At 43.0% G+C, this 26,285-nt stretch overlaps 1 protein-coding gene and 1 non-coding gene across 2 annotated transcripts in view; one reads left to right on the top strand and one right to left on the bottom strand.

Annotated features, from left to right (window-relative positions):
- msi2b (musashi RNA-binding protein 2b) overlaps positions 1-26,285 on the bottom strand; it is a 139,806-nt gene that overhangs the window by 95,162 nt on the left and 18,359 nt on the right. The gene's annotated exons all lie outside the window — the stretch shown is intronic.
- LOC133156295 (U6 spliceosomal RNA) lies at positions 12,929-13,035 on the top strand. Its single transcript, XR_009714856.1, has one exon. It is a non-coding gene; the product is annotated as a U6 spliceosomal RNA (small nuclear RNA).

Raw genomic sequence — 26,285 nt, 5'->3', positions numbered from 1 at the left:
CACTTCCGTGGATTGAAGTCGGGCGCCGGCGCTCGGCCGAGTGGCTGTCCAGGGACGGTGGATGGGGCTATACTCCTTGTAGCCTGTACCCAAAACGAGGAGTTTCTTTGCATCGAGGTTTATGCAAAGAGCTCACGTAATTATATTGTTGCGTTTTGGTGAAGTGAATGAGTGTTCCGTCTGTACGACTGGTCTTTGAATGCACCCCGCTTCAATGGCAGAACGCGGATGAATTTAAAGACATCAAATGAGAATAATCCTTTATAAAAATTAAAATTGACTGACGCAAACGTGAGTTCTTCATGTTTTTATTGAAAACAACATAGCGCTGACGCCGTACGACATCGGTTTTTCGCTTTCCAAATAAGGCGTGTGCGCTCCCGCGGCAGGGGAGAACCGCGGCTGGTTCTTCCAGCTTGGTTGCGCGCGGGGCATTGTGGGTCTTGTACGTGCACGCACGCAGGCTGGCAGGCGCGGGCGTGCACGCAACAACTGAATTTGTCTTCATAACAAGCAAGCAGGGCTGTGGACAGTATTCCTACGTGCATTCTCAGCAGCATGATGAAAATAAAATGGAACGTATTTTTTTTTTTGTCGGACTCGGTGGACTCGGTCAAAATCAGCACCGAGTCCGAGTCCGGCAAAAATGACCGAGTCCGACCGATTCCGAGTCCCCGAGTCCGAGTTCACAGCCCTGGTTCAGACAGAACAACACACAAATCCGGAATAAAGAGGGACGTCTCTTCACCACCAAGGAGGAACAACAACAAAGGTGGACAGAGCATTTTAGCGAGCTGTTGAATAAACCACCGCCCGACCAAGTAATAGAGATCCCACCAGCAGCATACCAACTCAAAATCAATTGCGCCCCCCCCAACAAGATCTGAGGTAGCGAGGGCTATCATGATGCTAGGACGTGGCAAAGCCGCAGGGACAGATGAAATCCCAGCAGAGGCCCTAAAGGCGGATGTTGACACTACAACCACTATGCTCCACACACTCATCAGGAAAATATGGGAGGAGGGAGAAAACATACCAGCAGACTGGAAAGATGGGCTTATTGCTGTCATCCCCAAAAAAGGAGACCTTACAGACTGCAACAACTACAGAGGCATCATGATGCTATCAGCACCAAGCAAAGTGCTAAGCCGCATCATCTTAGAAAGACTACGGAAAGGGGTTGATGAGGAGCTCAGAGAAAATCAACCTGGTTTCAGAAATGGAAGATCATGTATTGACCATTATATATTTTTGTCGAGTTCTGGACTTTGATGCGGGAACATCAAAGGAGCTCGGACTGCTACGTCCTGAAGCGTCGCCGGGCTCGTCTGCTATTCCTCCCCCGGTTGGGAAGCGTCGAAAGCGGTGTGCGAGGAGGCTGAAGAGGGGCAAACGCGGGGGCGTCCGGGCCAGGCTGGCGGCCAGCCCTGCTCGCCCGGCCGTGCCTTCCATTCTTCTGGCGAATGTTCGATCGCTGGACAACAAAATGGATTACATTCGCCTGCTGCAATCTACAAACCGGACAGTGCGGGACTGCTGTGTGCTCGTGTTCACTGAGACTTGGTTGACTGTCAACATTCCGGACTCTGCCGTACATCTGGAGCGGCTAGCGTGCTATCGGGCGGACCGGGCCATTGTACAAGGGGGGAAATCTCGTGGAGGTGGAATATGCGTCTACATCCGTGACGAATGGTGCTGGGACTCTGTAGTGGTATGCAAGCACTGCTCGCCACTGGCGGAGTTCGTGATCATTAAGTGCCGTCCTTTTTACCTGCCAAGGGAATTTACCGCGATTCTGCTAGTCGCGGTTTACATCCCGCCTTCCAACATCAAAGGCGACAGGGTCGCGGCTCTTAGTGAACTGTACCAGGCTGTCAGTGAACAAGAGACAGCGCACCCTGACGGTTTCACCATCTTCGCTGGGGATTTTAATCATGCTAACCTGAAGTCTGTTTTTCCGAGGCTTCACCAGCATGTTAATTTTCCTACGCGTGGCGACAGCTTCCTGGACCGGGTCTACTCTTCGCATAAAGGAGCTTTCAAAGCTGCCCCCCTCCCCCATCTTGGACTTTCTGACCATATCACTGTTATGCTTTTGCCCGCATACAGACAAATGGTGAGAGCGTCCAGGCCGGTTCGCAAGCAGGTACGGGTGTGGCCTGAGGGTGCCTCTGATGCACTGCGTGACTGCTTTGGCTCTACTGACTGGGACATGTTTAGGAGGGCTGCCACTTGCGACGATCGGACAGACATTGAGGAGTATACTGACTCTGTTTCCTCCTACATCAGGAAGTGTATTGATGATGTGACTCTCTCAAAATCCATCGCCACTCGGGCTAACCGGAAGCCATGGCTGACAGGGGCTGTCTTCAGGCTGCTGAGGGCCAGGGACAAAGCCTTTAGAGCAGGGGATGAGGCTGGCTTGAGGACTGCGAGGGCCGACCTGTCCCGGGGCATCAAAGAAGCAAAGAGGGCGTTCTCGTGCAAAATTACCGCCCACTTCAAGGACAACAGGGACGCACGGAGCCTTTGGCAGGGCATTCAGACCATCACGGATTACAAGCCCGCGCCGCAGAGCTGTGAAGGCGACGTCCGTCTGCTCAGTGACCTCAACCGCTTCTTTGCTCGCTTCGACGCTCAGAACAGCACTTGCCCGCTGAAGGCCACTCCCCCTTCACACGAGCTGCCCCTGTGCCTCTCCGCCGACAGCGTGAGGAGGGCGCTTGCCGCCATCAACATCCGTAAGGCGGCGGGCCCTGACGACATCCCGGGTCGGGCGCTGAAGGACTGCGCTGGTGAGCTGACGGATGTCTTCACGGACATCTTTAACACTTCCCTGCAGCAGGCCATCGTCACGTCGTGTTTCAAAGCTGCCACCATCGTACCTGTGCCGAAGAAACCCGCTCCGTCCTGCTTCAATGACTACCGCCCCGTGGCACTTACGCCCATCATCATGAAGTGCTTTGAGCGGCTTGTCATGGAGCACATCCGATCCGTTCTCCCCCCCACCACTGACCCCTTCCAGTTTGCGTACCGAGCCAAGCGGTCTTCTGAGGATGCCATCTGCTCTGCCCTCCACTCGGCCCTCACCCACCTGGAGAGGAGGGACTCGTATGTGAGATTGCTGTTTGTGGACTTCAGTTCTGCCTTCAACACCATTGTGCCACAACGCCTCATCAGCAAACTTGACGCGCTGGGCCTCAGTACCTACCTCTGCAACTGGCTACTGGACTTCCTCTGTCAGAGGCCACAGGTAGTACGTGTTGGCGACAAAATCTCCGCCAGCATCACGCTGAGCACGGGGGCCCCCCAAGGCTGCGTGCTCAGTCCGCTGCTCTTCACCCTCCTGACGCATGACTGCACTGCAACCTACAGCGACAACCGTATCGTGAAGTTTGCTGACGACACGACTCTGGTGGGTCTCATCACCAAGGGAGACGAGACTCAATATACAGGCTGGAGGTTGACCTTCTGACCACGTGGTGCAGGGACAACAACCTCCTGCTGAACGTCGACAAGACCAAGGAGATTGTTGTGGACTTCCGGAAGGGTCACACCCAACACCTGCCGCTGACCATCGACGGTGCTGTGGTGGAGCGAGTGAGCAGCGCCAAGTTCCTGGGGGTGCACATCAGTGAGGATCTCTCCTGGTCCACCAACACCGCGTCACTGGCAAAGAAAGCCCAGCGCCGCCTGTACTTCCTGCGGAAACTCAGGCGAGCGAGCGCTCCTCCGGCCGTCATGACTGCATTTTACCGCGGCACCATTGAGAGCGTCCTCTCCAGCTGTATTGCTGTTTGGGGTGGCGGCTGCACTGACTACAACTTGAAGGCCCTGCAGCGCATAGTGAACACTGCTGGTAAGATTGCTGGTGCTTCGCTCCCCTCCTTGAAGGACATTTACACCTCCCATCTCACCCGCAAGGCGACCACGATTGTGAGTGATGCGAGTCACCCCGCTCACTCTTTGTTCGAGCTTCTGCCCTCTGGGAAGAGGTACAGAAGCCTGCGCTCCCGCACCTCCAGACTCTCAAACAGCTTCATACTCCAGGCTGTTAGGATCCTGAACTCGCTCCCCCGTTCTGCGTAGCGTCCTGTACTTTTACTGTCTGAACTGTCTGAATGCACACTGGCTCTTATTATTTATTATTTGTTATTACTCTTATTTATTGTTTGTGCCTTTTTGTTTATGATGTTTTTTACTTTTGCGCTATGCTTGCTGGCTCCGTTATTTATTGTGTTATCTGTTTATTTATTATTTATTCATCACTCTTACTATTGATTGTTTGAATCTTTGCCTTCTTGTTTTTATATTGTGTCGCGTACATGTATGTCTATCGTGTTATGTGTCTCGTCACCGTGGGATAGAGAAAAACGTAATTTCGGTCTCTTTGTGTGTTGTGACATGTGGAGAGATTGACAATAAAGCTGACTTTGACTTTGACTTTGACTTTGAAATTGCTACCCTTAGGATCATTATAGAACAATCGAAAGAATGGAACACCCCGGCTTACGTAAATTTCATAGACTTCGAAAAGGCCTTTGACAGCGCAGACCGGAAGCTATTATGGAGCTTAATGGCACATTACGGAATACCCCATAAGTTCATCAACATCATCAAAAGCTTATATCAGGACATGCAGTGTCAAGTGCTGCACCAGGGACCAACACAGAAAACATTCACCGTGCTCACTGGGGTGAAACAGGGATGCCTACTTTCCCCCTTTCTATTCCTACTATGCATTGACTGGATCATGAAACAAACTACCCACAATAAAAAGACAGGCATCCAATGGACTTTGACAGAACAACTAGAAGACCTGGACTTTGCTGATGATATTGCTCTACTCTCACAAAGCCACCAACAGATACAGGAGAAAACTCAACGACTCGAAATAACAGCAGCAGGACTGGAACTAAAAATAAACGGAGCAAAACCCAAAGTAATGCGAGTAAACAGCAAAAACACAAACCCCATCAACCTCAGGGGCTGCCCACTGGAAGAGGTACACAAATTCACATAACTATGAAGTGTAATTGCAGTGGACGGTGGAACGGAGGAAGATGTGAAATCAAGAATAGGGAAAGAAAGAACAGCATTCAACATATTAGATAGGATCTGGAAAACCAAAACCATTTCACTCTATACTAAACTCAAAATCTTCAACTCCAACGTCAAAACAGTGCTGCTATATGGATGAGAAACATGGAGGACCACAAAACACACCACCGCTAAACTGCAAACCTTCACAAACCATTGCCTAAGACGCATCCTCAGGATCTTCTGGCCCAACCGCATTAGCAACACCAGCCTATGGGACCGCACCAAACAAGAAACAATAGAGATACAGGTTTTGAGGAGGAAGTGGAGCTGGATAGGACATACCCTGAGAAAAACAAAATGGCTATAACCAAACAGGCGTTAACATGGAACCCACAAGGCAAAAGAAGCAGAGGGAGACCCAAAAACAACTGGAGAAGGAGCACAGAGCTGGACGTCAAGAAGATGGGACTGACGTGGAAACAGCTGGAGAAAATGGCACAAGACTGACGAGGGTGGAAACTCTTCATCGATGGCCTATGTTCCGAAAGGAATGAAAAGGCCTAGTAGTAGTAGTAGTTTTCTGGCTGAATAAACATTTCAGAGACACAGCTATTGTATACAAATGTCAAAAAGTCAATTTTCCACAATATACAATATTAAATTCAACCTGTTAGTGAAGGTTTGAGCCCTGTTAACTTCCATTGTGAAAGATCTCTATCACTCACCACGCTCCAAGTCTGTGTCTCCCATGGTAATGCTTTTCCCTGGTTTTCTGCACTCACCACTCTCCAAGTCTGTGTCTCCAATGGTAATGCCTTGCCCTGGTTTTCTGAAAATGTCAGCTGTCACAACAGTCCATGAAATACCAGCATCAGCCCCACATCCAAAATCCAACAATATACAGCGCAGTGTCTGGCTGCTAAGGCTGCAGGGTACTGATAAAAGGCAAAATACAATAGAAGAGAAACAGGTGAGCTATTTCTTTAGAGCATCAGGTGACAGTCTGTCAACAAACAGAGAACCAAAGTGATCCCAAGCACCTCTGGACCACGTTATGGTTATCTGTTCCCCAGTGATAATGCAGAGGTCTCTGGAGATCTGGCACATGTCTGGCATATTGCTGAGCCAAGGCACATAAGAGCAGCTTCTCAACGAGGAGGGCGCAGGCAAGACGGACAGTTTGAAGATGGAAGACTAATGAATAGAGGGAACACAAACACGAGGAAGAAATGATAACTGACATTTCCATTAACCAGAGAAGGAAAACCTCTAGAGAAAATAGATGCTGCTTTTAAACATTTATCCTTCTGGGTGAAAATAACTATAAATTCAAAGATTTAGCTTCAAAAACAGTTACCGTTTTTTTCCGTGTATAATGCGCAAAATGTAACTAATTTATTTTCCTAAAATCTGGGGTGCGCATTATACATGGGTACAATTCTTTTTAATTTTTTTTTTTTTTTTTTTTTTTAAGAAAATCATGGTACAACAAAACCAACAACAGGACTGACCGACAAAGTCGTGGAACAAAAGGACAGGGTGACATTACCAAAGACAGGAACAGAAACCAAACAGACATCATGACAGTAACACATGCAATGATCCGACGATGAGCGAGGGGCAGACAGGACTTAAATACAACCCACGTTACATTGATTGAGGTGACACAGGAAGGGAGGGGCGACGTGAACAGAAACTATGGCAACCTAGACACATAGCAAAACTGGGGACGAGACATGACAAATCTCCCTCGAAATAAAACTTGAAATCACCTTTCTTCTTGTTTGTTGTCAATCGCGCATCGCATTCAGCCATCCTGCCCAACACACTTAGTCAGTAAAATTCATAATTGATGACACATCGTTTGATGCGATGGTGCAATCCTTGATGGTGTGTTATTGTCAAATATTGTTTTTTAATCTCCATCGGGGACCGGACGTCATACGGAGGCAGTATCACTGCGCATGCGCACTATGGATCCGATGCGCAGAACGGATGCGCAAGACACGTCAGCTATATAAAGAGCGAGAGTTCCGTTTTCTTCCTATTAGTTTCAATTCACAGTTTAATTAGCAGTTTCAATCAGCAAATAACAAAATGCGTATTACAGGTAATATTTTATTTCACAACACTTTGCCTTGTTCCTTTCGTCTCTGCTGTTCACTTCAAACACGCTCCATACGAACGCAATGCTCTCGTATCAGACGCTTGCTCGATCACCTGCTCGTTTGCTGTCACAATGTACCCTACACAAATCCGAAACATTTGTTGCGGCTCCGAGTCACGACGAGGGGCAAGTTTTGGTTTCCAAAGGTGTTTTTATTCCTCTTCAACGTCTCTCCCATACAGAGCCACCTTTTTCACGTCCGCACGCGTTTTTCACATGTCCGCACTGATCGCGGTGGTGCCTTTATGGGCAGTCGGAGAAATCAACGCCAACAAAAAAAAATACATCCAGCCTAGTTAAGACCATACCAAAGACTATGGGACCCATTGCCTCCCTGCGTGTGTGACGATCATTGGGACTTAAAAAAAATAAATAAATAAAATAAAAAAATAAAATTGGGTGCGTATTATACATGGGTACAGGCTTTTTTCCAGCATCAACATGCCATTTTTAGGGTGCGTATTATACATGGGGGCGCATTATACACGGAAAAAAACGGTATCCTTTCATTGAGTCACACGCTGTCTATTATTGATGATACGTCGTCATTAAAAAATAAGTGATCTTTACACCATTGTTTCCACAAGGTGACACTCACGATCTACTACTGTAACTTGGCAGAACGACTTTAGCAGGTTGAACCGGAAGTTCAATTTTTTTGCCAAAAAAGCTAATAGGTAGATAACAATCTTTTTAAATCCTTATATCCTTAAATAAAATATCCATCCATCCATTTTCTGTACGGCTTGTGCCTATGGGTTCACGGTCATGCTGGAGCCTATCCTAGCCTATCCCAGAAGTCATCAGTAGGCGGCGAACACCCTGAACTGGTTGCCAGCCAATCGCAGGGCACAGAGAGACGAACAACCATCCACACTTGCACTCAGACCCACGGGAAATTTGGTGTGCCCAATCAGCCTACCATGTATGTTTTTGGGATGTGGGAGAAAACCGGAGTGCCCGGAGAAAGCCCACGCAGGCAGAGGGAGAACATGCAAATTCCACACAGGGAGGGCCGGAGGTGGAATCAAACTCGCACCCTTCGAACTGTGAGGCGGACATGCTGACCAGTGCAACACCGAGCCACCCTTAAATAAAATAGATGGACAAATTATTTCACGCTAGTTGCTGGCACTGTTTCTTTAGCATATTCTTGCACGTGAGTCTGCAGGATTTAAATAATGCACAGTTCAGGTTATTGCTATCACAAATTGTATCATTTATGTGCTTGAATCGGCTTAACGCAGACTAGTTTGGTCTTTATCGCCCATGAATAACAGGGACCCTCTATATATGCTGTTAATTTAGCATGCAGACGTTTTTAAGATAAGTTGTGATTTCTTCCATGTTTGGTTTTCATCTGGAGCACAATTTTAGATGGATGGACCGCCAGATACTGTATCTTTGTTGTAGCACACATGGAAATGTTTCATACAGTAGCTTGATGAAGGAAAGATAAGTGTGCATATTAAAAGTGTCTGAAAACATTTCATTGGGGATATAAAGAGGGACAGTAACAGGACCTAGACAATTACAAGCTTTTTTAACCCACTTAGAGAAAGATTGTGAAATCTGTAGAAAGGCTCAACTGCTGGCTGCAGCAATTTGCATCTCGATTGTTTTTTTTAAACATAAAATGAGAAAATAAAATGTTTTTTCTGTTATCTTGGACATTGGTGGATTCCAAAAGTCCAGTACATACAGTATTTCAAACACACATATATGTATATAAGTGACTGCAGTGGCCTCATTTTCGGGCACAGCAAAACTCTATAGGTAGAGTTTCCTTTCTTTTGGTATTTTTCTAGGTTTTCTCTAGTGGGAGTGACTACAGCTGACTTGTTTTGGCCTGGCAAGCCACAGTCACTAAGAAAGTGAGTCTGGAGAGCACAGCCTTCACCGCTGCTGAGCCTCTGTTCAAAACAAACCCTCCAATAGAATTCTGTCATTTGCTGTGAAGCATCCTCCGTGCACAACCTCACCCTTCAGCACTGTCCATACTCGTTCAAAATAGCGCATGGGAGAGACAATAGTTTGATTACGTTATTCAGCATTAAAACAGTTTTAAAGTGCGCCAAAGTGCATTTCAAAGGATCTCCACTTGGAGAGCATCTTCTACCCCTGATCATGTGTCCGTATGTCATTAGGGTGCTTTAAAAAATATTCTTATAATATTAATAATTTGTGAATTGATTTTTTTATTGAAACATTTGCCAGCAGTTTTAGGGATTTTCTTTGTCACAAGGAAATTTTAAACATGGTCAAAATTACCTTGCAACAAGAAAAAAAACAGACCACTGTCTAAACGTCTGGCCACTAACCTGACCAAAGTGTGTTCTGTTGTGTGAGGAAGCAGCTGGGATAGACTAATACAGATAACAAGCAGCATCTCGTGCATGCGCTGTGGCTACCCATTTGAAACTTAAGTGACACACTTTAAATTGTGTCTTGAAATTTTGTTGCCAGCCCCAATCTCTGCAGCACATTAGTATTGGCTAGTTCATCGACGATCGTCTACGTATGTCACAAAACATAACTTCCCCTTTCACATAACGTGGATTCAGTTGTGGATTTGCCATGCCCATACAGTGATACATTGGAATTCTCTGATGGATTTCCAGGTCAGCCCAAATATTACCAGCATATTTTCCCCTCTGCTGCCTTGCTTATAATGGTCCCCTGAGACTACTAAATTCTAGTCAGAGGAAAGGTAGACAGACTGGCCAAGCCGACAATTCATCACAGCCAGTGTTGTAACTGAGCCTAGATTTATGACAAAACAGCTCCCATATATTGTAAGTTATAATTTGTAACCCTTTGGTCTTTTTGACACCGGACTTCTTTACGCCTTTTTTCATTGAGATAGAGGGTTCCCCACGGAACTGACACCAGAATACTGCTGTCAGTCAAAGTCCTCACATTACGACAGAACTTAATTAAGCAAAAGCTTAATTTCATTTATCATCAAACTCCTTCTGGACTTTTCCCGTTTCCATATGATGGCCCTTTTCAGTCGGTAAACCCTTTGTTGTGTACATTGGCAGGAAGACAACAAGTGACCTCCAAGTTACTAAGTCGCCTGCTTGGTTTGGCACTTCCCCTCTTCGCAGGTACCGGCAAGAGGTTGAGGTTTTAACAAAGGTGGGAAGGGGACTGTAATTTTTGTATTATTCAAATTAATAGACTGTATACTTGGGAGGAGGAAAGTGATATCGGTAGTATAATTTCTTTGACTGCATTATCGTCAAACAATAATCAAAATGGCAATTCTTTAGTAGCAAATGCATTGTCACTTTCAGTTTGAAATATCATCAAAGTTATTCTCAGCTTATTTATTAAAGTAAAAAAAAAGTGGCTAGAAAGTTAACATCAGTATTTACACACATCTACATAATCCATAGTTTAATGGTGAATTTAGCTGGAGATGTTACAGGATTTGTTTTGTTTTCATTTTGCCTCTTAGATTTTTCCACCATGTGAAAAGAAAATTATTTCTGCAGGGTCTCGCTGCCCTGTGTGTAAATTCCCCATGCATGATGAGGGTTAAATTTGATTCAGGCCTTTACCGGTATCCACACACACCCCTTTGTGTTAAAAGCACTCAGCAACCGTAACACATCTCTTGGTAGGTTCTGTCTCAAAGGTGCTGGGGAGGAAATTCCACCATTAATGTTACAATTTACCTGGGATATTGTGAGCAGTGTAAAAGAGTTTAGAAAAGAAGATTTAAACTACAATTCTTGTGTTACAGGATAATTACTTGGCTGCTATACCACAGCTTTCCATTCAAATCAGGTCATAAAGTTTTCTCATTTCCTATCTTTACCTCTTGTATGTCCTTCTGATGAGAACTGTGATGTTCGCAATCGACTAGCTAATTGGTTTACTAACACAGATACAACAATTCTGCAGTTTAACAACTTTTTCATGAATCAGACTAAGGCTACATTCACACTACAGCTCAATTCCGATTTTTATGCCCTTAAACAACCCGTATCAGATTTTTTAAGACAGTCTGAACGGCTCACTTTTGATTTTTTCAAATGCAACCTGGGCCACATTCATATGTGGTTCAACATCGTATAAGTATTGGATTTATTTCAATGCAAAGCAGTCTGAATTCTCAACTCGCCTTGATCCTTGACGTCATTATGCGCTCCACGTGAATGAGCAGAAAGTCTGATTTGCAAGGGAGATTGATTGTTTTGATTGTCCGTGAATCTGCAATCTTGTTTTGAGGACCTTGAATGACTTAATATTTTACATTAATTTAATCCCCCTTGAAACATGAAGCATAAAGTGGACATTTGTGGTGATCATAGTAGCCACCTAGACAGTTCATTTATTTCACACAGCAATGACCTGACATTATCTTTGGTAATGTCTCTATGAATGCGATCAAAAAGCCTCGTTTCATTTCCCCCAAATATTGCATTTCTACCTCCACCCACAGGCACAGGGAAAACATGCAAACTCCACACAGAAAGACAAGGGCTGGAATCAAACCGTACACGTCTGAACTGTGAGGCGGATGTGCTAACCAGTGCTCCACCATGCTGCCCTAACCTAAGAATTATTTCATGAATAATCTCTAAATATATTACTATATTACATATGCCACCTAGACATACTACATGTGCAGCACAGATTTTTGAGGTAGTTCTTCAGGTCCAAAATCCATCTGACAGTCTCCTCTAGACACTAACAATGTCAGATATTTTCAAGCTTGACTGTCCTCGAGGTGACACATTGATTTTCTTGTCAGGCCACTTGTCAAACCCTTACACTGTGCTTATTGCCCAAAGAGAATGACGTGTGCTAAACTTGAGTTCTCTACAAAACCACACGGCGACTATTGCACATACAAGAAGAAATGGATGGAGATGGGGTTCCTGTTGGCCTTTTATGCATTTATGCAAGAAATTTGGGGCTTACATGATGAGAATGTGGCGATTGTAATGAATCGATCCAGTTTCTGAACCCTTGCAGCACATACACAATGAATGAGTTTCACATTTCTAAGTACAGTGTAAAAAGGCCGTGTAATTTCAGTTTAAATAATACCTGATCATTCTTGTATCTCAAAACACTCAGTGTGGCAACAGGCTGTGTGAAGCAGAGGTACAACTAACGCAGGAGAGGCCTGGATTTGGAATTGTTAGCTTTCTATTTTATTTCAGTGCAGGGGTGTCAAACTCATTTTTGTCGCGGGCCACATTGTTGTCATAGTTTCCCTTGGAGGGCCATTAGGACTGTCAACGTCTTTTATATACATACAGTATAGGCTACACAACAAATTAACGAATAACTAGTTTTGAAATCAGGGACTACTGTTCAAATAGTTTAAAAAGATGAATGGTAATAAAATTTGCTAGCAACATCTCTTTTTTTAAAAAAAGAAGACCATTTGTAATTTTAATAATAACACAAATTCAATGCAAAATTTGTTTTTGCGGGCCACATAAAATTATGTGGCGGGCCGTATCTGGCCTTGAGTTGGACACACATAATCTTTATTGTTTAGTGGACACCAAAATCCCCAAAGCGCCAAACGGAATGACCGTGCTGCTCTAGTGGATGTATTGAGCGTTGCAGTATTTATCCGGATTAGAGGTTAGGTGTCCGTATGGATCTGTGTGACAACTGAATTGACACCTAAACTGTAAGATGGTTTGCTTAATGTACCGTTCATATACTGGACTGTCGCATATACCGATTGCGTTGCTTTGGCTTTGCATATACTAAAATTGGAACGATACAGAGAAGATTAGCAAGGCCCCTGCGTAAGGATGACACGCAACAAGAAAAAGATACCCAAGATTAATCTTTATCATTTAGTGGACACCAAAAATGAGAGACATAGATGTTTTTTACTGGTGCACAAAATGAGCCGTGCATGAACATCACCCTGTTCAAAGAGCAAAATCAACACATAACTGTCAGTCAAAAAATTACTCCACAATGGCAGCTCCCCGCCTCCCCAAAGTACTTTTAGACATTTATTGAAAAAGACAATCAACCAAACACATCAATATAAAAGGTTAACATAAGTACCATGAAATAGTCCGTTCAGTCAGTGAATACCGTTTTTTTCCGTGTATAGTGCGCCCCCATGTATAATACGCACCCTAAAAATGGCATGCTGATGCTGGAAAAAAGCCTGTACCCATGTATAATACGCACCCAATTTTTATGAATTTTTAAAAATTTTTTTTTTTTTTTTTTTTTAAGTCCCAATGATCGTCACACACGCAGGGAGGCAATGGGTCCCATTTTTATAGTCTTTGGTATTGTCTTAACTAGGCTGGATGTAATTTTTTTTGTTGGCGTTGATTTCTCCGACTGCCCCTAAACGCACCACCGCGCTCCGTGCGCGCACGGGAAAGACGCGTGCGGGCGTGAAAAAGGCGGCTCTGTATGGGAGAGACGTTGAAGAGGAATAAAAACACCCTTGGAAACCAAAACTTGCCCCTCGTCGTGACTCGGAGCCGCAACAAATGTTTCGGATTTGTGTAGGGTACATTGTGACAGACAGCAAACGAGCAGGTGATCGAGCAAGCGTCTGATACGAGAGCATTGCGGTCGCATGGAGCGTGTTTGAAGTGAACAGCAGAGAAGAAAGGAACAAGGCAAAGTGATGTGAAATAAAATATTACCTGTAATACGGATTTAGGTAGAGAACTGAACTCTCGCTCTTTATATAGCTGACGTGTCTTGCGCATCCGTTCTGCGCATCTGTAATGGCGGCCTCCGTATATTATCCGGTTTGCGTGTGTGCGCGTGTGCGTGTGTGCGCGTGTGTGCGAGAGCGAGAGAGAGCGAGAGAGAGCGAGAGAGAGAGAGTGCGAGAGAGAACGCTCAACCGTAGCGCGCCGCCGACCGCCCAACTGCACCGCGCTGGTCGCATTATTGTGACAGAGCCGTCGCTGAAATTTAGAAGATATTTTTAAAGTCCTGATGTACTTTCTAAAATTTAAGTGGACCACAGTGCGCACTGCGCAGGGAGCTTAATTTGGTGCGGTCGCGCAACCGCAGCGCGCCGGGCGCTCACTGTCGCATTGCTTAAAGAGCGCGTTTGTGTTTTAGGATGAACAGCAGAGACCAAAGGAACAAGGCAGTGTTGTGAAATAAAATATTACCTGTAATACGCATTTTGTTATTTGCTGATTGAAACTGCTAATTAAACTGTGAATTGAAACTAATAGGAAGAAAACAACTCTCGCTCTTTATATAGCTGACGTGTCTTGCGCAGCCGTTCTGTGCATTTTATTTCACAACACTTTGCCTTGTTCCTTTCTTCAAAATATTCCACCGGCCCATATAACGAGATATAAATTATATATCAAATAACTATTATATAAGCAATAATATTATCAAACCATCTGTGTCACTCCAAATCATTAAATCCATCGATTAAATTCCTCGTCCTTTGTCAACAACGCCGCGCGTGCGCCCTGACGTCAGCCTCGTCGTTATTCCACAGATGTAGTATATATATTGTCGCGTTAACAAAGAACAAGGAAAGACGTGGATTTGGTAAACGGCTCTTTATTTAACAAAACAAGAGTTCAACGAGCCAACAACTACTGAACTGTAACGATAAAAACATATACAAGTTGCTACACAAGATAAAATATATCAAATAACTATAACATAAATAGTTCACCGCCACACGGCCCCAAGCACCAGCGCCGACTTCCAGGCGTGTGACGGCGTGGACTTCCATCCCCGGAGGTGGCACTTCCAGCCACGGCGGTGGAAGACAGGTCAATAGAAAAGTACCGGGCATGCGTGAAAGCCATGTCCGAGCCCCATATGTAAACAACCGCCGCGCCGCGCCGCTGACGTCACTTGAAATTCAAATTACAGTAATCCCTTGTTATATCGCGGTCTCGATTTTTTATTTATTTATTTTTGAAAATTTGTGAAAAAAAACACATAAATCGCTCCTCAGTATAAGTCGCCCCCCACCCAAACTATGGAAAAAAACGCAACTTATAGTCCGAAAAATACGGTAATTATTTTGTCTGTCACAACAGTCAGTATTTTTAAATCTATTTATTTGCAGCACATCGGTTTATGTAAAGAAAATGCCCTTGAGAGAAAAATAGAAACTGCACCATTAAAAATTCACACATAAACACTGGACCAAGCCATGAATTTGGGTTGTTTTCTGCAAAACAATTGACCAGACTTTGTGGGTCTGTTCAACCCTGTTTAACCCTAATTGCGTTGTTTTTAACCCAGCATTTTTAAGAGTTTAGTCAAATAGTAGAAGCACCTGAAGTCACTGATGGTGTAGAGCAGGGGTGTCAAACTCATTTTTTTCGCGGGCCGCATTGTAGTCATAGCTTCTTTAGGAGGGCCATTATGACTGCCAACCCAAATAAAAGTATGAGCACCTCTTATTATATACAGTAAAAGCTACAAAACAAACTGACAAATAACTCATTTTCAAATCAAAAACTGGTCAAATATTAAAAAAAAAAAAGTGAAGACAATCTGCAATTCTAGTAATGACACACAAATTTGATGCACAATTTGTCTTCGCGGGCCACATAAAATGATGTGGCGGGCCGTATTTGGCCCCTGGGCCTTGAGTTTGACACCTATGGTGTCGAGGTACACACGCCTGAATTATGTGCAGGCAGTTTGAAATCGATTCCTGTTCAGTGGCGGTTTGCATGTGGGTGTGACTGACTTTGTCTCTATGCGTGCCCTGTGACTGTCCGGTGACCAGTTCAGGGTGCAGTCTGCCTTTCACCCAACGTCAGCTGGGATAGGCTCCAGCACCACGTGACCCTGAACATGATAAGCAGTGTTGAGGATGGATGGATGGATGGATGGATGGATGGATGGATGGATGGATGGATGGATGGATGGATGGATGGATGGATGGATGGATGGATGGATGGATGGATGGATGGATGGATGGATGGACGGACGGATAGAAGCACCTGTTGCTAAACCCAAACTGTGGCAGACTTTTTACTTTCTGGACCTGAATTTCCCAAGTCTGCTTATATCGCTCTCAGTGTTGTGTACACGTGTAAGTCCCACACTGAGGTCTTGCTGAAAAAAATTACATATCATACATTTTGGGGGATTACAGAATAATAATAAAAAATTAAAAGCTCAAAGTAACCAAAAGATTAATTATAGACACTGTGACCGTGACTTTATTTTACTCTTTTCCATTGTTGACCGGGACCAGATGTCCAAGTATCAATTTGTGTTGTGTGTGTATATAACCACTGGAGAGGAGATATGTCATGGAAATTCCACCTTAAGTAATGTGATAGAATTGTGAATACAGATGGGTTTCATTATTCAACTTGGCTAGAGGCCTGACAAAAAAGCAAAGGGGTGTTTGCATGTGTTGCACAATATCTGTATTATTGGCAGGTCATTAAAGCTGGTGATAGAGGATTTTCTTGATCGCTCCACGAAGGCTGCAGTGTGCTTGATTAAGATCTACTGTTTTTTTCCATGTATAATGCGCAGAATTTAACTAATTTATTGTCCTAAAATCTGGGGTGCAATTGCTTAATGCAAGTTTTAAAATGGGCCGTTCATTGAAGGTGCGCCTTATACCCCGGTGCGCCTAATAGGGCGGAAAATACGGTATAAGTCGCTCCGGAGTATAAGTCGCATTTTGGGGGGCAATTTATTCGACAAAATCCAACACCAAGAACAGACATGAACGAGCAACAACGGGCTAAACAATACGGTATGCTAACGTGACAAACACAAACTGTTCAGTTATTTAAAAAAAACTATTACATAAATAACACGTTTATAAAACCATCTGTGTCACTCCAATTCATTTGTCAACAATGCCGTGTGTTGCGCCGTAGTTCAAATTATTCCACAGGCCCATACAACGATATATAAACTATATTTTAAATAACTATCACATAAACAACAATATTATCAAACCATTTGTGTCACTCCAAATCATTAAATCCATCGATCAAATTTCTCGTCCTTTATGTCATCCTGGTGACAGAGGACATGTCCAGAGGATATGGCGCTTTAAAGTGTTAATTACTTTATTTGATTTTTTCTCTCTATTTTTCATGTTTTGAATATGTTCAAGATAAAGATATCAAAGCATGTGAAGTGATCAACTATACTAAAAATAACATGTGAAGTGGTCAACTATACTTGTAAGGAAGTGATGTGTTAACGATCAAGTAAAAATTTGTGAAAAAAAGTCGCCCCCCCACCCAAACTATGAAAAAAAACACGACTTATAGTCCGAAAATTACGGTACCTTATTTTGCGACACTAGGGCGATACATCCCAGTCTCAATCATAATTGGGCAGTATTACGGGCACACTTTGGTTGTTTTGTCAATTATCGTATTTATTCTAATTATCGCCCATATTCTAATAATCGCCCAGTGTGTGTTAGCGATGACAAATAAAAAATATTGATACCTCTAATTATCACCCATGCTGCTAAAAATTTCCCCCCAAACTTACGTTTTCCTCCGCGGCCGCATGCCGACGTCATTGCGCAAGTTTAAATATGACTGATTTGACAGCACGTCAAATGTCCCTTTTAAATTGTTTTTCTCCATAAACTATGATACAATTACACTCGTCACTCCGCTACGATATCCTCACACAATTACGTTATCGGGGCGTGCGCTCGAACAAGACGATCGCGATAACATGACGTGCGCAACATGTGATGTGCGACGGTAACGTGTTGCATCGATGAAGCGTCAATTGACGCACCCCGCTGTTAGAGGTAGATCAAACAGCCACTGTTCTAGTGTTAAGAACACCAGTGAGATGCAGGTATTGCTAACTACATAAGGAAAATATACATATTATCGGCCATTTCATTGGCCCTTGGCAATCGGACAAAAAGTGTTCTCTATTAATCGCCCCCCCCTGTTGGACATAAACCTTCGCCCAGGGCGATAATTAGGATAAATACGGTATTTATAATACAAACCCCAATTAAAATGATGAGATGTTGAGTAAAATATAAATAAATACGCATGGGTAGAGTTTTATTTCTTTTGGTATTTTGTTAGACCAGTGGTTCTTAACCTTGTTGGAGGTACCGAACCCCACCAGTTTCATATGCGCAGTCACCAAACCCCTCTTTAGCGAAAACATATATGTATTTTTTTTTCAAATTCAAGACATAAATGTATTTTACTGGTGCACAAAATGAGCCGTGCATAATCAAGAACAAAACCAACACAATGCATGAACTCACAATAAATCACATACCTGCAAATCAGTGTGACCTCTGCTGTTGCCTTTGCGAGACCAGTTCAGATATGCGTCATCACAAATTTACATAATAAATCTGGTGTGTTCGGACCTCCGCAGTGGAGGCTCTGCCGAACCCCTGAGACCGACTCACCAAACCCCTAGGGTTTGATCGAACCCAAGTTAAGAACCACTGTGTTAGAATTTACGCTGGTAGAATTGGGTGTAACTTTTGCCAGCCTGGAAAGCCACACCCGCTAAGAATGGATCTGGAGAGCAAGTCTATCGTGGCCTAGTCTAGGTTCAAAACGATCCGTCCAATCAAATTTGTTTATTTGCTGTAACGTATCCTTTGTTCGCAAAGTTTCTCTCCAACCCCAAAATGGCGAGCAAGGGAGACAATACTTTGTGAACGTCATTCAGTATTACCGTTTTTTTCCGTGTATAGTGCGCAAAATTTAACTAATTTATTGTCCTAAAATCTGGGGTGCGCATTATACATGGGTACAAAAAAAATTTTACCGTTTTTTTCCATGTATAGTGCGCAAAATTTAACTAATTTATTGTCCTACAATCTGGGGTGCGCATTATACATGGGTACAAAAAAAATTTTTTTTATTTTTTTTTTATTTTTTATTTTTATTTTTTTAAGTCCCAATGATCGTCACACACGCAGGGAGGCAATGGGTCCCATTTTTATAGTCTTTGGTATGGTCTTAACTAGGCTGGATGTAATTTTTTTTGTTGGCGTTGATTTCTCCGACTGCCCATAAACGCAGCACCGCGCTCCGTGCGCGCACGGGAAAGACCAATGGAACAAGGCAGTGTTGTGAAATAAAATATTACCTGTAATACGCATTTTGTTATTTGCTGATTGAAACTGCTAATTAAACTGTGAATTGAAACTCATAGGAAGAAAACAACTCTCGCTCTTTATATAGCTGACGTGTCTTGCGCAGCCGTTCTGTGCATTTTATTTCACAACACTTTGCCTTGTTCCTTTCTTCTCTGCTGTTCACTTCAAACACGCTCCATGCGACCGCAATGCTCTCGTATCAGACGCTTGCTCGATCACCTGCTCGTTTGCTGTCTGTCACAATGTAGCCTACACAAATCCGAAACATTTGTTGCGGCTCCGAGTCACGACGAGGGGCAAGTTTTGGTTTCCAAGGGTGTTTTTATTCCTCTTCAACGTCTCTCCCATACAGAGCCGCCTTTTTCACGTCCGCAAGCGTCTTTCCCGTGCGCGCACGGAGCGCGGTGGTGCGTTTACGGGCAGTCGGAGAAATCAACGCCAACAAAAAAAATTACATCCAGCCTAGTTAAGACCATACCAAAGACTATAAAAATGGGACCCATTGCCTCCCTGCGTGTGTGACGATCATTGGGACTTAAAAAAAAAAAAAAAAAAAAATTTTTTAAAATTCATAAAAATTGGGTGCGTATTATACATGGGTACAGGCTTTTTTCCAGCATCAGCATGCCATTTTTAGGGTGCGTATTATACATGGGGGCGCACTATACACGGAAAAAAACGGTAAATCAGTTTTAAAGACCCAAAAACACATCTTCATTCAAACCCAACAGCACTTCTTCCAAAATAATCTATTTTAAAAGAAGATTTTTTCTTCAATGTCACGTACTCTTTGCTGATTGGTTGATTTCGTTGTTTGCTCCGGTTTGCCCCATCTCAAAAATGTGCTTGTTGAGACTTTCCTCCAGACTCAATCCCTGGCACAGCAATGATTCGGGATTTCCAGGCTCTGCGTTTGCACCTTTGTATGCCGTTGTGGGCTGGAGGTAGATTTTTCTTGGCCAATCCTGGCAGCACACCTCATTCATTCCGACATTCAGATATTCTGAGCGAACACTGGCAGTGCTTGACAGTGCAGAAACAGATATAGACTCACTGGAGTTCTTTGCATGATATTGGCAGATAAACTGCTGATGATTTACATATGACATGGTTGGACACGATCATGCATGTGTTTTACATACATGCACGATCGTGCCCACCCCCCACCAATTTAGATGCCCTCTAACTTGTTTTGGGTCGACAGAGGTGGAGGTGGTGGAGGGAATCATTCCCCATGATTCATTCACTATCGGCCGCGAAAATATGTAACCGGTGACGTTATTATTCTTACAGCCAACCCATCCCGCCAACTTGGAAACACAGGGCACTAACGGCTGATCTAAAAGTTCAGGCCGCCAGATCACTGTAATCGAAGATACGCTTTTGAAACTCAGTTATACATGAACGGATATATGTATTTTCAGGTTCGGGATGCAGACAAAGCTTACTTGGAGTATACTTGATACCTGCAACATGTTCCATCGACTACTAGGACAGGGCCAAGAAAAGAATAGGAAAGTTGAATGCTAAAAAAAACACGCATTTGGAGCATTCCCCAGGTGAATAGGTTAATTGAAAACAAGTTACATGATTAGGCATAAAAGAAAGGCTCCGAAATGCTTAGTTGTAAAGATGGGCCACTTTGTTTCTCAAAGTAAGATTGCAAGAACTTCAGGGATTACCGTTTTTTTCCGTGTATAGTGCGCCCCCATGTATAGTACGCACCCTAAAAATGGCATGCTGATGCTGGAAAAAAGCTTGTACCCATGTATAATACGCACCCAATTTTTATGAATTTTTCTTTTTAATTTTTTTTTTTTTTTTTTTTTTTTTAAGTCCCAAAGATCGTCACACACGCAGGGAGGCAATGGGTCCCATTTTTATAGTCTTTGGTATGGTCTTAACTAGGCTGGATGTCATTTTTTTTGTTGGCGTTGATTTCTCCGACTGCCCGTAAACGCACCACCGCGCTCCGTGCGCACACGGGAAAGAGGCGGCTCTGTATGGGAGAGACGTTGAAGAGGAATAAAAACACCCTTGGAAACCAAAACTTGCCCCTCGTCGTGACTCGGAGCCGCAACAAATGTTTCGGATTTGTGTAGGGTACATTGTGACAGACGGCAAACTAGCAGGTGATCGAGCGAGCGTCTGATACAAGAGCATTGCAGTCGTATGGAGCGTGTTTGAAATGAACAGCAGAGACGAAAGGAACAAGGCAAAGTGTTGTGAAATAAAATATTACCTGTAATACGCATTTTGTTATTTGCTGATTGAAACTGCTAATTAAACTGTGAATTGAAACTAATAGGTGGAGAACTGAACTCTCGCTCTTTATATAGCTGACGTGTCTTGCGCAACCGTTCTGCGCATCTGTAATGGCGGCCTCCGTATGACGTCCGGTCCGCGATGGAGATTAAAAAACAAACAATGTTTGACAATAACACACCATCGAGGATTGCACCATCGCATCAAACGATGTGTCGTCAATTATGAATTTTACTAAGTGTGTTGGGTAGGATGGCTGAATGCGATGCGCGATTGACAACAAACAAGAAGAAAGGTGAGTTTTATTTCGGGGGAGATTTGTCATGTCTCGTCCCCAGTTTTGCTATGTGTCTAGGTTGCCATAGTTTCTGTTCGCGTCACCCCGCTCTTCCTGTGTCACCTCAATCGATGTAACGTGTTTTGTATTTAAGTCCTGTCTGCCCCTCGCTCACCGTTGGATCATTGCATGTGTTACTGTCATTCTGTTCCTGTCTTTGGTAATGTCACCCTGTCTTTTTGTTCCACGACTTTGTCGGTCAGTCCTGTTGTTGGTTTTGTTGTACCATGACTTTCTTTAAAAAAAAAAAAAAAAAATTAAAAAAAATTTTTGTACCCATGTATAATACGCACCCCAGATTTTAGGACAATAAATTAGTTAAATATTGCGCACTATACACGGAAAAAAACGGTACATCATTTAATATCCATAATAGTGTATTATCAAAACGTTCAGAGAATTTGGAGAAAGCAGCAAGGCTGAAAACCAACACTGCCCATGACCTCAGATGCCGCAGGTGGTACTGTACTAAAAAACAACATCATAATGCCATATGGGCTCAGGAACACCTCAAAAAAGATTGTCAGTTAACAAAGGTCAGCGCTTCATCTACAAATGCTGCCAACAAAGCCAAGATTTTTTTGGGGACGTGCCTGCTTATTACAGGAGGACAACGCCAAATCACATTTTGCACATTGTACAGCATAGCTTTATAGTAACAGATTGTGTTTATTAGATTGCCCTGTCAGCAGTCCAGACCTGTATTCCATTGAAATGTTTGACTTAAAACACAAAATACGACAACAGTGACCCCAGGCCGTTAAGCAGCTTAAATTACAAGTTTATCAAACAATAATGGGGAAGAATTCCACCTACAAAGCTTCAACAATTAGTGTCCTCAGTTCCTCAAGTGTTGCTAAAAAGCAAAGTAATATAACACTATGGTAAATACTAGGGGTGTAACGATACATCGATACACATCGATTAATCGATATAATGCTCTACGATTTATTGGCATCGATGCTAAAGGTAAACATCGATTTATATCGCCGTGTTTGACCTCGGAAATTAGACGCGACTTTATTTTGAAATCCAGTTCATTGTTGCTTGCTTCCTCTTTCTGGGAGCAGTGCGCCCGGCGTTGTTGTGTTGTGAGCACGTGAAAGGGGAGGCGACAACTAGTACGCGGCTCCTGGGCTGGTGCTATGGCTAGTGTCCAAAAAGACGAGGAAATTTGCCCCCCTTTAGGCTTCAAGTCATTCGTTTGGAAGCACTTTGGATTCCAAAGAAAAGATGGTTCAACGGACAAGACACGTGCAGTTTGTAAATCCTGCCATGCGGTGATCAAATATTCAGGGAGCACAAATCTCGCCGCACATTTAAAGAAAAAACACGACATCAAAGTTCAGTGTTAAAGTAAGCAATTTGTATACTACAATACTCTTGTAATTTCCTAAATAAAGAGTTTGCAGTACCTTGTTGATTTTGCTTATGAATTGTTATAAATCAGGATATTGTTCTATATTTTTTATTAAAAAAAAAAAAAAATCAATCGTAGAGCACTATATCGCGATATATCGTGAATGAATCGCAGCAGGCTTTAAGATATCGGCAAATATCGTATCGTAGTTCTTTATATCGATATTATATCGTATCGTGTCAAAACCCGCGATTTACACCCCTAGTAAATACACTTCTCTCTCATTTTTTTGCAATGTGTTGCAAAAAGAATCAAATTCAAAAGGGGTAAAATGTGGTGAAAAAAAGTTTAGCAGTTTGAACAATAAATATCTTTGTAGTGTATGCGACTGAATATTTGTTTTTATTATTATTATTATTATTATTCCTTGATGATCTAGTGGTTAGGATTCATCGCTCTCACCGCCACGGCCTGGGTTAGATTCCCAGTCAGGAAACCAGATGCAGTGCAGGGGGGCACAAGCCTGTATCTTCCCTGTGCCTGTCCCAAGCCCGGGTTAATGCAGAGGGTTACGTCAGGAAGGGTATCCAGTGTGAAAAATTTCCTGTGGCGACCCCAGAGGGGAAAAGGTCGAAAGGAATTGATATTATTATTATGATTATGATTATGATTATGATTATGATTATGATTATGATTATGATTATTATCATTATCATTATCATTATCATTATCATTATCATTATCATTATCATTATCATTATCATTATTATTATTATTATCATTATCATTATCCATCCATCCATCCATCCATTTTCTGAACCGCTTAGTCCCCACGGGGGTCGCGGGCGCGCTGGAGCCTATCCCAGCTGTCATCGGGCAGTAGGCGGGGGACACCCTGAACCGGTTGCCAGCCAATCGCAGGGCACACAGAGACAAACAAACATTTGCACTCACACTCATACCTAGGGACAATTTGGAGTCTTCAATCAGCCTACCAAGCATGTTTTTGGGATGTGGGAGGAAACCGGAGTGCCTGGAGAAAACCCACGCGGGCCCGGGGAGAACATGCAAACTCCACACAGGGAGGGCCGGAGGCGGAATCAAACCCGCACCCTCCTAACTGTGAGGCGGACGTGCTACCCAGTGCGCCACCGAGCCGCCTCCCTATTATTATTATTATTGTTTATGTATGTATACTTTTATTATAGTATATCTTCTTTATTATTATTATTATTATTATTATTATTATTATTATTATTATTATTATTATTATTATTATTATTATTATTATTGCTCTTGTTGTTGTTTTAGATTACTCCTCATTAATTTACTAAATAAACTGGTGGTTGGAACATATGTTTGTCTGCTTCCTGAGCAATAGATGCAACCAAACTGATCCTGACATCTTACACGCATCCATTCTTTCCCCATCCATTTCTAACACCACTTATCCTGTTCAGGGTCGCAGGCGGTGCTGCAGCCTGTCCCTTCTGACATTGGGCGAAAGGAAGAATCCACCCTGAACTGGTCCCCAGCTAGTCGCAGGGTACAGATAGTGACGAACAACCAGTCACCCACATGCACATCGCCACTTAGAGGGAATCGATCCCACGCTGCCCGCACACAAGTCAGGCTAGTGTACCCCTACATCATCAGCCAATTCCTTCATTTTGCAATACTCAAAATTGCCACAATATAAAGAATGGCAAAAAAATAAGATTTTGACTTCTCAGTCTAATATATGTATCTGTAGCAAAAATAAAGAAATTGGTCTCACTCTTCCAATAATTTTAGAGGGGAATGTAGCTTCATATTACACTTTCCCAATACTTTTAGAGGGGACTGTACTATCAGATTACACTGAAAATACCAGTTAGCTATGAATGCATAGTGTACTACTTAATACAATGAAATAAATGTGGTACTAAAAACACAAGCCCTAAATGTTTTATATTATAAACCAGTGTTACCGCTCACTGCTAACAATGGCTTCTTGTCAAATGATCCATACCTGGAGCCCTCCTGGCCTACATCAAAGGGAGTTTTACACTGGTTTGCCTTCTGGCTCTTTCTGATGAAAAAAGGGGAGAACAGCTTTTAATTTGTCCAACTGTTTTCCTCATTAATGTCACTCAATAAGGGGATGTTAGTGGTTGGACAGCAACATCCTCTGGGTTGGTCAGTGCTCATGGTTGCTATACAGTACTTGGCTTGAAGCGCAAGTGGGCTATTGTGATTAGTGAAGCTGTTAAATGTTAGTCCAAAGTTTAGCATGAAAAATGACATGCTCAAGGCAGCAATCACAGTGCAGGTTTTCTGCTCAAATCTGATTTAGTGCATATATTTGGGCTCATTATTACACCAAAATATTTTATTCATTTCTATAATATATTGTCCCATATTTGATGCCACATTCCTTACATTTACAGTAAACCTAAAACAACCAACATGCACATACACCCAAAATGAAGGTAAACAATTTTACTTCACTCCACGGAGTACAAAAATATTAGTGGGCAGCAGTAGCAAAAGGGAAGAAAACAAAAACTACATCACGGCTGGGTATTCACAGGTTCAGAGTGCAGGTTACCTCAGCATTGCTGATTTAGGCATGGTAAGAAAGGTATCCAATTGCATGTGTTGTTTTGTTTAAATTACCATAATGTACCATAACATTCAATATATCCGAATGGGGACATAGGGAAGAAAAAAGTCACCAATAATGTCCACAACTCTACAAACTCATTTGCCTTTGATACACCTTGATACAATTTCTGATTACTAAATGGGAAAATGACCTACACCAAATTATTGGACCCAAATCCATCCATTTTCCTATCTGCTTATGCTCACAAGCAGCTCACATAGATCTATTTCACTTCTATAACCCGTGCACTATTTCTTTTTGTTATTAGCATTACTAAACTTCATACACTTCATACACTTTATGACACTTTACCACCATTTTATCTTCTTCTTTTTTTTGTAAATATTCATAGCTTATATTCTTAGTTTTACTACA

The sequence above is a fragment of the Syngnathus typhle genome, linkage group LG6 (genome assembly GCF_033458585.1).
Source record: "Syngnathus typhle isolate RoL2023-S1 ecotype Sweden linkage group LG6, RoL_Styp_1.0, whole genome shotgun sequence".
Lineage (NCBI taxonomy): Eukaryota > Metazoa > Chordata > Actinopteri > Syngnathiformes > Syngnathidae > Syngnathus > Syngnathus typhle.
Note: the sequence above shows the minus strand (reverse complement) of the source record. Positions and strands in the feature narration are given on the sequence as shown.